This window comes from Hylobates moloch, unplaced genomic scaffold (assembly GCF_009828535.3).
Source record: "Hylobates moloch isolate HMO894 unplaced genomic scaffold, HMol_V3 SCAFFOLD_1770, whole genome shotgun sequence".
In the NCBI taxonomy this organism is placed as follows: Eukaryota; Metazoa; Chordata; class Mammalia; order Primates; family Hylobatidae; genus Hylobates; species Hylobates moloch.
The window spans coordinates 1-10,029 of record NW_026654045.1 but is presented as its reverse complement, the minus strand read 5'-3'; the positions used below and the strand labels follow the sequence as shown (position 1 = coordinate 10,029).

At 39.3% G+C, this 10,029-nt stretch overlaps 1 pseudogene; it reads left to right on the top strand.

Annotated features, from left to right (window-relative positions):
• Positions 1-3,008: 3,008 nt before the first annotated feature.
• On the top strand, positions 3,009-9,964 carry LOC116464795 (large ribosomal subunit protein uL23-like; annotated as a pseudogene).
• Positions 9,965-10,029: the final 65 nt, after the last annotated feature.

The following is a 10,029-nucleotide window of genomic DNA, read 5'->3' as shown; positions in this document are numbered from 1 at the left end:
ATTTTCTGCAAAGCCTCGCTGAGGAAATTGACTTTGAATATCCTTTTACACTCTTCTGTTTTAGAAAGCATTGTGGTAAAACATTGAATCATCATGGTCATAAGTTCTGTTCACATTCTTTCTTTCTTTGAATATTTTTTCCCAGTGGCCAATATTTGATTCTGTTGTATTATGGCTAAAAGGTAACCATAATAAAACAAAATAAATTTGGGAACAAAATAAATTTTGTGAACAAAATTTGGGAACAAAATAAAGATGAGATGTCTTTGGAATAAGTGATCCCATCACAATGAATCAATTTGCCATTGGAACATATTTTTACAAAGTAACACATATGTGTTTCTACTGTAACAGAAAACATGTGAAGAACATTTGTTTTGATTTAGATATCAGTCTGCATTGTTTAATTTTTTGTGTCATAAACGCTCCTATTTAAAAAAACAGGACTAGTTAACAGTGTCAAGTACTAGTAATTCATGGTATAAATAATTAAACAAGGAAGTGTTAAAAAAACAGTGTTTTAAATAAAGTTTTATTTTACTTTTTTTTTTTTTGAGACGGAGTCTTGCTCTGTTGCCCAGGCTGGAGTGCAGTGGTGCAATCTCGGCTCACTGCAAGCTCCGCCTCCCGGGTTCACGCCATTCTCCTGCCTCAGCCTCTCTGAGTAGCTGGGACTACAGGCGCCCGCCACCACGCACAGCTAATTTTTTTTTTTGTATTTTTAGTAGAGACGGGGTTTCACCGTGGTCTCGATCTCCTGACCTCGTGATCCGCCCGCCTCGGCCTCCCAAACTGCTGGGATTACAAGCGTGAGCCACCGCGCCCGGCCTATTTTACATATTTTTTTTACTTACATAGAAATTGCCAAAAAAAGAGCAGAGATTTCCCATGTAGCCGCAAGCTAGTTTCCTCTCATTAACATCTTCTATCCGTGTGTCTCACATGGCTCATTAATATCTTACATAATTTGTCACAGTTAATGAACCAACACTGATAGACTATTGTTAACTAAAGTTCATATTTCATTTGGATTCCCTTAGTTCTGTCTTACTCTGACCCAGGATCCCACCCAGGATCCCGCATGACGTGCAGTCATCACGTAGGCTCTTCCTGGCTGTGACAGTGTGTCAGGCTTTCCATCTCATGATGACCTTGATAGTACTGAAGAGGATTGGTCGGGAATTTTGTAGAATGCCCCCCATTGTCACTTCATGTTCTCAAGGTGAACTGTCAGCTTTGATGTTCACTTGGATCATTTGGCAGAGCTACCACTTGTCAGGTTTCTCCACTGTGAAGTTATTTTTCCTCCTTTTCCATACTGCATGTGTTCTTTTGAGCAAGTCACTATGCAGAGCCCGCACTTATGGAGTGAGGAGTTGGCTCCACATTTTTGATGGCTGAGTGTCTACATCAACTATTTGGAATTCTTTTGCAAAGGAGATTTCTATGCAACTCCATTTGCTCATTCACGTATGTATACAAATACAGACACCTAGATAATTACTTTAAGCTTTAGTTGTTATTCAACACTGCAGCATTATGTTGCACAGTTCATTCCAGTATTGGCCATCGGTAGCTGTTTTTATTGGCTCTTATTTTTCTTTGATATATTTTAATTTTTTAAGTACTTACTTACTTTCTGATACTTCCAGATTATCCTGGCTCCTATATTTACTGTCCCAGTTCTAGTATCAGACATTTCTTCAAAGAGCCTGATTCCTTTCAGAATGGTAGGAAAACTTACATCTGGCTGCTGAATGAGCACATCGTATCTTGTCCCTCATTAGCAATGCTAGGAATATATGTGTGTGTCTAACCTACCTACACACACCTAATTATAAAGTTTTCTATGTAGAACTGTTTGTATCTATATTAAACTAAACATAAGTTTACGTTGATGTTTCCACTTCTGATCTACTATCACATGAATCATTCTAGCCTTCTCGCCTTGCTAATTTGTAACCTCCCACTTCAACAGTGAGAAACCTGGTTCCCACCGTCTGCGACTTATGTAAGTCATTGTTTTATTCCAGATACAGACACTGTGGTTTTACAATTGTTTGCAATTGCTTCTGTTGGAAAGAACTTTATAAAATGGAATCCAATGATGAAGTATAGTTCATTTGCCTTCAGCCTACAGATTCTATTCATTTTCAGAGTGACTTAGGTCAACACCATTTTCCCTGCACCTTCAGTGAGTTTTTACCTACATTTGTGTCTTAGTCCATTTTGTGCTTCTGTAACAGAATACCTGAGGCTGGGTAATTTATACGTAAAAAAGGTTCATTTGGCTCACAATACTTGTGGCTGGAATGTCTGAGATTGGGCAGTTGCATCTGGTGGGGCCTCAGTATTTTTCACCTCATGGTGGAAAGTGGAAGGGGAGCAAGGGGTGCACCAGAGATCACATAGCAAGAGCGACAGCAAGAGGGAAGCCAAGGAAGCCAGACTCTTTTTAAGTAGCTACTCCTGCAGGAATTAATCCATTCCTGTGAGAGCAGAACTCAGTCACCCCCATGGAGGACATTAATCTATTCATGAGGGATCCATCCCCATGACCCAAACACTGTCCACTAGGCCCCACCGCCCCACAGTGCCACATTGGGGGTCAAATTTCAACACTAGTTTTTGCGGGGACAAACTACATCCGAACCATAGTAAGTTGTAGCACAAATTCTTTTTCACATGATGTATTCTGTCCTGGGATACTCCACATCCTGAGTAATTTTATTTAATTTGAATAGAGTTTGATTTACCCATTTGGCCATGAAATTCTGCGTATTTTGACAAATGCATTGTGGCAGGTATCCCACTATTAAAGTATCATATGGAATGCTTTAAACCCCCACCCCATGGAGCCGATGGCTTCCCATCTTTGTAGTTTGCCTTCTCCAGTGTCTCATTAAATGAGGTCACACTGTGTGTATTCTCCTCAGACTGTCTTCTTCCACTTAGCAATGTGCATGCAAGATTCACTCATGTCTTTGTGTGAGTTGATAGTTTGTTCCTTTCTATGGCTAAATAGTATTCCATTGCATGAATGTACCACAATTTGGTTATGCATTATGGGGAGCAAAACCTTCCTCTTCTAACTTTGTTCCAGGGCTGGAGACCTTCAAATTAACTGGCAATAGATATATTAGTAGGAGAGACAATACTTGGCTTCTTATTCCACAAGTATCATTGTGGGACAAAATTCATCAGATGGCAGGATCCAGTTTATAAAGAGGTAAAAATAGCCCCAAAACAAGAAACAAGACTAGAATCTGATAGTCCACAATAGCTATAGTTTTCCTTTAAAAAAATTTTTTTTGAGACAGGGTCTGGCTCTGTCGCCTAGGCTGGAGTGCAAAGGTGCAATCACAGCTCACTGCAACCTCTACCTCCTGGGTGTAAGCCATCTTCCCTCCTCAGCCTCATGATTAGCTGGGACTACAGGCACATGCCATCATGCCCATCTAAGTTTTGTATTCTTGGTAGAGATGTGGTTTCACCATGTCACCCAGGCTGGTCTTGAACTCCTGGCCTCCCAAAGTGCTGGAATTATAGGCATGTGCTGCCATGCCCGGCCATGTTTTAGTTTTCCATTGAAACATAAAACTTCTCTCTGTAGTAACCATCATTTTTGATCATAAAGTAAGACTATTCTTGTTTTAAAAATAAGTCTAGTTTTCTTAGATTTTGCTTGATTATTTACATAAGTGCAGCAAGAACAGGAGATGACCACATAGGTGCTTTCAAGTTTCTTTGCTGGAAGTTTTCATACAGAATCTCCGATTTCACTTTTAAAGGTCTAATTCAGGCTAAAAGCCAAGCTAAGTACATACTATCGGATTTCAGCTGCAGTCCTCATAGCTTTGTGTGAATTCCTCTCCTCTTGAAGCCCCCAAAATATCCCTAAATTCCTGGGCCTACCAGGAAATGACCTTCTTTACTAACCTGTAAGGCCGCGAACCCTGTAATCTAGGTATCAGGCTGGCTTTTCTCAGAGTGCTGTTGGGAATGAAGTTTTTGGTGTTCCAAAAAAAAAAAAAAAAAGAATTAACGTGGAAACAAATGATCTCTTAGCGAGGCGAGCTTTACTTTCTGCATAAAGGCTGCTACTCAATAGCTGTCCAGCCACAAGAGCACACCAAACAAAGGAGACAGAGTTACTTATAACCTGATATGTCTACCCTAGTGCTGTGTCCAGTTTCCATTGGCTGAAATAGGACCTCACATTTTACAGTTTACCTGATTGGCTGTTAGTTTAAAACTTTCTTAATTAGGTCAGGGGAATAGAACAAAGAAAGAAAAGGAAGTTGCCCAGGGATAGTTAAGGAAGCATCTCCAAATAAGGAATGGCATGCACTACGGGCTGGGGCTTGTCTAGTTCTGTCCATGCCTGCTGGAGCAAGCTAGGACAAGTGATTTGGAATACATACATACACACACACACACACACACACACACACACAAATAGGGGATAGCTGTGACTTTATAATCTTTGAGGAAGAACTTTCCCATTTCTCACAGTGCTTTGTAAGCATTGTCTCCATAAAAGTCAACCTTACTTCCTTAAAATTGCTGGTCATAACTGATCTTAGGTACACTTCCTAAATATGATATTCCAGTAAAACAACCAAAATTTCCAATTATGTCCTGTTATAAGGCGAATAGATTCTTACTGGACTTTTGCTAACCACTATGTCATCGTGAAAATAAGAGTATTCAGTAAGGATTTCAAAATTCTGGAAAAATCAGGTAGAGAAAAATGATAAATGCTTCATTTCTGTTTACAAAAGTATAATCTACTAAATTGTTGTAAGTTACAGTTAGATTAAGAGAAAGAGATTTCTTAAATCCAGAAACTAGAACATTAAAGAACCAGCAATGCTCCAAAAAGCTATAAAATTATAATCAATTTTCGTCAGTTCATTCAGTGCCATGTAATCAATTCCAGTCTTGCTGGATCTTGGGTTAGCAGTGTCACGAACCCATCAATTTCTCAACCAGAGTTCTGGAGATCTTCACTGAGTCAAATGTATGGTCTTAAAGTTATTTAAGCAATATCATCATAAGCCTATAACCAGAGTACCTGTCATGGGCTTTTCTGTGAGTCTCAGAGGGAGTCCTGTGTTGGAGATTAACATTCTGACCTGTAGCTGATTGCAGGAGCTTTCAGGAAAGCATCAGGGGAAAGTAATGTCTAAATAACATAGAGTATGAAATGGCTGTGATGAAAGAGCTGACGAGAGTTCATTATACCACAACTGACAAGGATATTCGACTTTTTTCTGTGGCATACAACATTTATTTATTTATTTAGAGACAGAGTCTTGCTCTGTCACCCAGGCTGGAGTGCAGTGGCGCGATCTTGGCTCACTGCAAGCTCTGTCTCCTGGGTTCACGCCATTCTCCTGCCTCAGCCTCCCGAGTGGGACTACAGGTGCCCGCCACCACGCTTGGCTAATTTTTGTATTTTTAATAGAGACGGGGATTCACCAGGTTAGACAGGATGGTCTGGATCTCCTGACCTTGTGATCCACCCGCCTCAGTCTCCCAAAGTGCTGGGATTACAGGCATGAGCCAGTGCACCCGGCACAAAATTTAAAGTAATAATTGGAATTATGACTCATTACTCTATACTGGCACATAGCATGGATAAGGAGGACATTGACACATTTCCAGGAATTTTATATAATTTCTGAAAACATAACATTTTACCCATACAAATATAACACGGGGAGGTTAGGTATCTCTTTTTATTTGTATCTTATGTATCATTTTCCTTATAAAAAATACATCCTACTTTACTTGTGAAACATGCCCTGCTTTTCTAGCATGCTTTGCATAGAGTTGTGTCTAGTTATTCTATTATTTCTAGTAGTTTTATTTACATATATTGATTATAATTTTAATACTTAGTAATCTCCTATTTTCCAGAGAAAACTAGAAAGTAGACAGTTATAAACTGTCATATATTAGCATTCTATAGTAGGTTAGAAAATGTATGAATATACCATCTCCCAACATCTAGAGGGATGTGTTTCCTCATAATACAATTTCTCAGTGTGGCAGAAAAAAAGATGTTTATTAATGGGCCAAAATATCTTTAGTCTCTCTGTAAAAATAGGAAGCCAAAAGTATATAAACTTGAATTATTTATGTTCAGTAATTAACGTTTTAATATTGTATCTTATTTATAAATGGTTTAGATATTTAAGGCAAATCTTTTACTTAGCTTAACTTTAAGGTTAAAAATTACCACAAGTACTTTGGAAACTACTGTTAGGCAGATTTACTGTAAACAGATTATTTTTGAAATAATGCTTTTTGCTTTTCACAAGATGGCACCGAAAGCGAAGGAAGCTCCTGCCCCTCCTAAAGCCGAAGCCAAAGCGAAGGCTTTAAAGGCCACGAAGGCAGTGTTGAAAGGTGTCCACAGCCACACGCAAAAAAGAAGATCCGCATGTCACTCAGCTTCAGGCAGCCCAAGACACTGCGACTCCAGAGGCAGCCCAGATATCCTCGGAAGAGCACCCCCAGGAGAAACAAGCTTGATGACTATGCTATCATCAAGTTTCCGCTGACCGCTGAGTCGGCCGTGAAGAAGATAGAAGAAAACAACACGCTTGTATTCATTGTGGATGTTAAAGCCAGAAGCGCCAGATCAAACAGGCTGTGAAGAAGCGCTATGACAGTGATGTGGCCAAGGTCACCACCCTCATTTGTCCTGACAAAGAGAAGAAGGCATATGATCGACTGGCTCCTGATGATGATGTTTTGGATGTCGCAACAAAATTGGGGTCATCTAAACTGAGTCCAGCTGGCTAACTCTAAATATATGTGTATCTTTTCACCATAAGAAAATAACGTTTTTCATACGAATGACAAATTAATTAGAATCAAATCTATAAGCTTTAAGATTTTACATTTCTAGTAAGTATAATATTACCTTATTTGACTGGAACTCAAGCAGAATAGGAATTTATGTTTGTTTTATATTCAATAGTGATAACTTTGAAGGCACAGTTGTTTTATTACGCCAAAAATATTATATTAATCTTATTTAACGAAGTTTTATCCAAATCGTGTTAACTTAAAAAAATATTTGATCATTTCCTATACTTCTAGGGTTTGGTGAATATTTATTTATAAATGCTTATTTTTTTCAAAGCCAAGTTAGAATAGAGCACTTTTAGAGGATTTTATAAATGAATTTTGCAATGCTATCTGGAGTTAAGAAAATATCACATATATATAACATACATTAATAGATATACAAACAGAAATAGAGATTTCATAGCTTTCATCCTGAAATTTCAGCCATGAATCAGGCATAAATATTCTGATGGTTAATTTTAGACATCTACTTAATTGGATTAAGAGACACAAATAGCTGGTAAAACACAATTTCTGGGCATATCTGTGAGGGTGTTTCTGGAAGACACTGAGATAACCCTGATCCAATGTGGATGGGCACTGATATGGTTTGGCTGTGTCCCCACCCAGATCTCATCTTGAATTGTAGTTCCTATAATCCCTACATGTCGTGGGAGGGACCCAGTGGGAGGTGATTGAATCACGGTGGTGGTTACTGCCATGCTGTTCTCGTGACAGTGACTGAGTTCTCATGATCTGATGGTTTTATAAGGGGCTTTTCCCCTTTGGCTCAGCACTTCTCCTTGTTGCTGCCATGTGAAGAAGGACAGCTTTGCTTCCCCTTCTGCCATGATTGTGAGGCCCCTGCAGCCATGTGGAACTGTCAGCCCATTAAACCTCTTCGTTCTTTCTCAATTGCTCAGACTCAGGTATTTCTTCATAGCTGTATAAAAATGGATGAATACAGGCACCATCCAATTGGTTGAGAGCCCAGATAGAACAACAAGGAAAAGGAAAGGTGAATTATCTCCTTCTGAAATGGAAACATCTTTCTTCTCCTGCCCTTGACATCAGAACTTCAGGGTCTCAGACCTTTGGCCTCAGAATCAGAGTTACACCATTGGCTTCCCTGATTCTGAGTCCTTTGTGTCTGGAGTGAGCCATGCTACCAGCTTTCCTGGTTCTCCCACTCGGAGACAGGCTATTGTGGAACTTCTCAGCCTCCATAATTATGTGAACGAATTCCCCTAATGAATCTTCTCTCATCTGTCTATGTACATATATCCTATTGATTCTGCCTTTCTGGAGAACCCTGACTAATGTGATTACAATAACTACAAAATTCACTAGTTTATATAGAAGAATTGGTTTTTGTCTTTGCCCTATTTTATATTTGTATTATAACTCTGTATCTGGAAAATGGAACAAGTTTTTTTCTTCTTCATATGAGGGCTAAAGCTTTTCTCTCACCAGCATTTTTGGAGATTTTTAAGGTTTTTTTTGTTTTGACGTATAATCTTATGGAGGGTGAGAAATAATTTTTTTCTGTTTTATTTTTCAGCCCCAGGTGTTTGCTTTTGCAGATTCTTCAGCACATTGAGAGCCTCCAAGGCATGGAGCAGGGTGCCTAATATTTCAGTGATTATAGGGAGTTGAGAGACTCAATTGGGAAAGGAAAGGTCTAAAAGGAGGCAGTTTTGAAGATAAAAATTTTCTCAAAGGAGCCATTAAAGTTTGAAATAATTCTTAGTAAAGTCATCCAAATAGGAAAGGAAGTAGAATTAATTCCATATTGGTGGAACACAGAGTCAGCAGAAGTTTGAGAACGGAGAATTTAGTCAATTTTAAATTAGTCAATTTAGGCTAATTTTTTGTATTTTTAGTAGAGACAGGGTTTCATCATGTTGGACAGGCTGGTCTGAAACTCCTGACCTCAGGTGATCCACACGCCTTGGCCTCCCAGAGTGCTGGGATTACAGGCATGAGCCACCGCACCCAGTGAGAGATGTATTTCCTATAAAGGGTTGCAGCCTGCAGGGTTGTCCTTCTGACAGGCTGGGAAACATAGCCTCCAGCCAGAAGCCAGAAACAGATGCTTCAAGGAGGAGGTAAAGGAAATAGTAATTTATGCTGAGTGGAATGGCCAAATACATTTATTTAATAAGCTCTAAGAGGAGTCATGAATATTTATGGAAGGAGAAATGCATGCATGAGCAATTGAGTTTCTTGCTTCTTCATGGGTCCCATGTACAAAAAAATGGTAGTGTTAGCATGATCCCAGGGTGGAATTTTCAGCCCTCTGACATTAAAAGGTGAAGCAGAGGACATGAAAACTCGCTCTGTGCATCCTCTGTACACTGGCCAGAACCTCTCCGTCATGGGTGGTCTCTTATCAGGCAAGAAAGGAGAGGCTGACATCAGTGGTGGAGTCTTTGAAAGGGCTGGTTTCTGTTAAATCCTTAGGGAAGAAAGCCTCATCATGGTTAGCAAAGGAGGGGGTATAACGATGTGCATCTGACCCCCATCATCCCATCCTAGCAAAGCTGAGAACTCAGTTTTGAAAGTTACTCTGGGGTCCCCTCAGCCAAGAGTGGGTCTGTTCAGTCAGTTGGGAGCTTAGGATTTCATTTTCATTTGTCAGTGCTAATGGGAAAGAGTATGCTGTCTCCATGGCAGCTGAATTTGCAAGAAACTCCTTGGATGGGGTTAATGGCAGTTGTATTTTTCTGGGAGCTCTGCTTTAATTGGATAAAGTAAGTTCTGGTAAGATTTCTTCCTTTATCTTCGGTATCTCAAATGTTTTCCTTTACATAATCTTTATCACAGCTTTGGATGTCTGAGTGGATTCCCACAAAGTCATCTATTGTAAGACTTTCTGATTCCCTTTTTTTCCTTTGGTCATTATGAATAGGGCTTCTGTAAATAATTGCATGGTAGCTTTTGTTTGGAAATAACATCAAAGTAGTTGTCAAAATACTTAGGAATGTGATTTTTGGATTGTAAGGTGAGACTGGTTTAGCATTAGAAAAAACTGCCCAACTTGTAATGGGGAGGAAAAAAATTTTCTCTGTTTTTGGAATTCTTAGATGGGACCCTCTGTAAAAACTGACAGATTAAAATGAGAAAAACAGAAAAGTTTAAAAACATGTATACCTTATGGATACA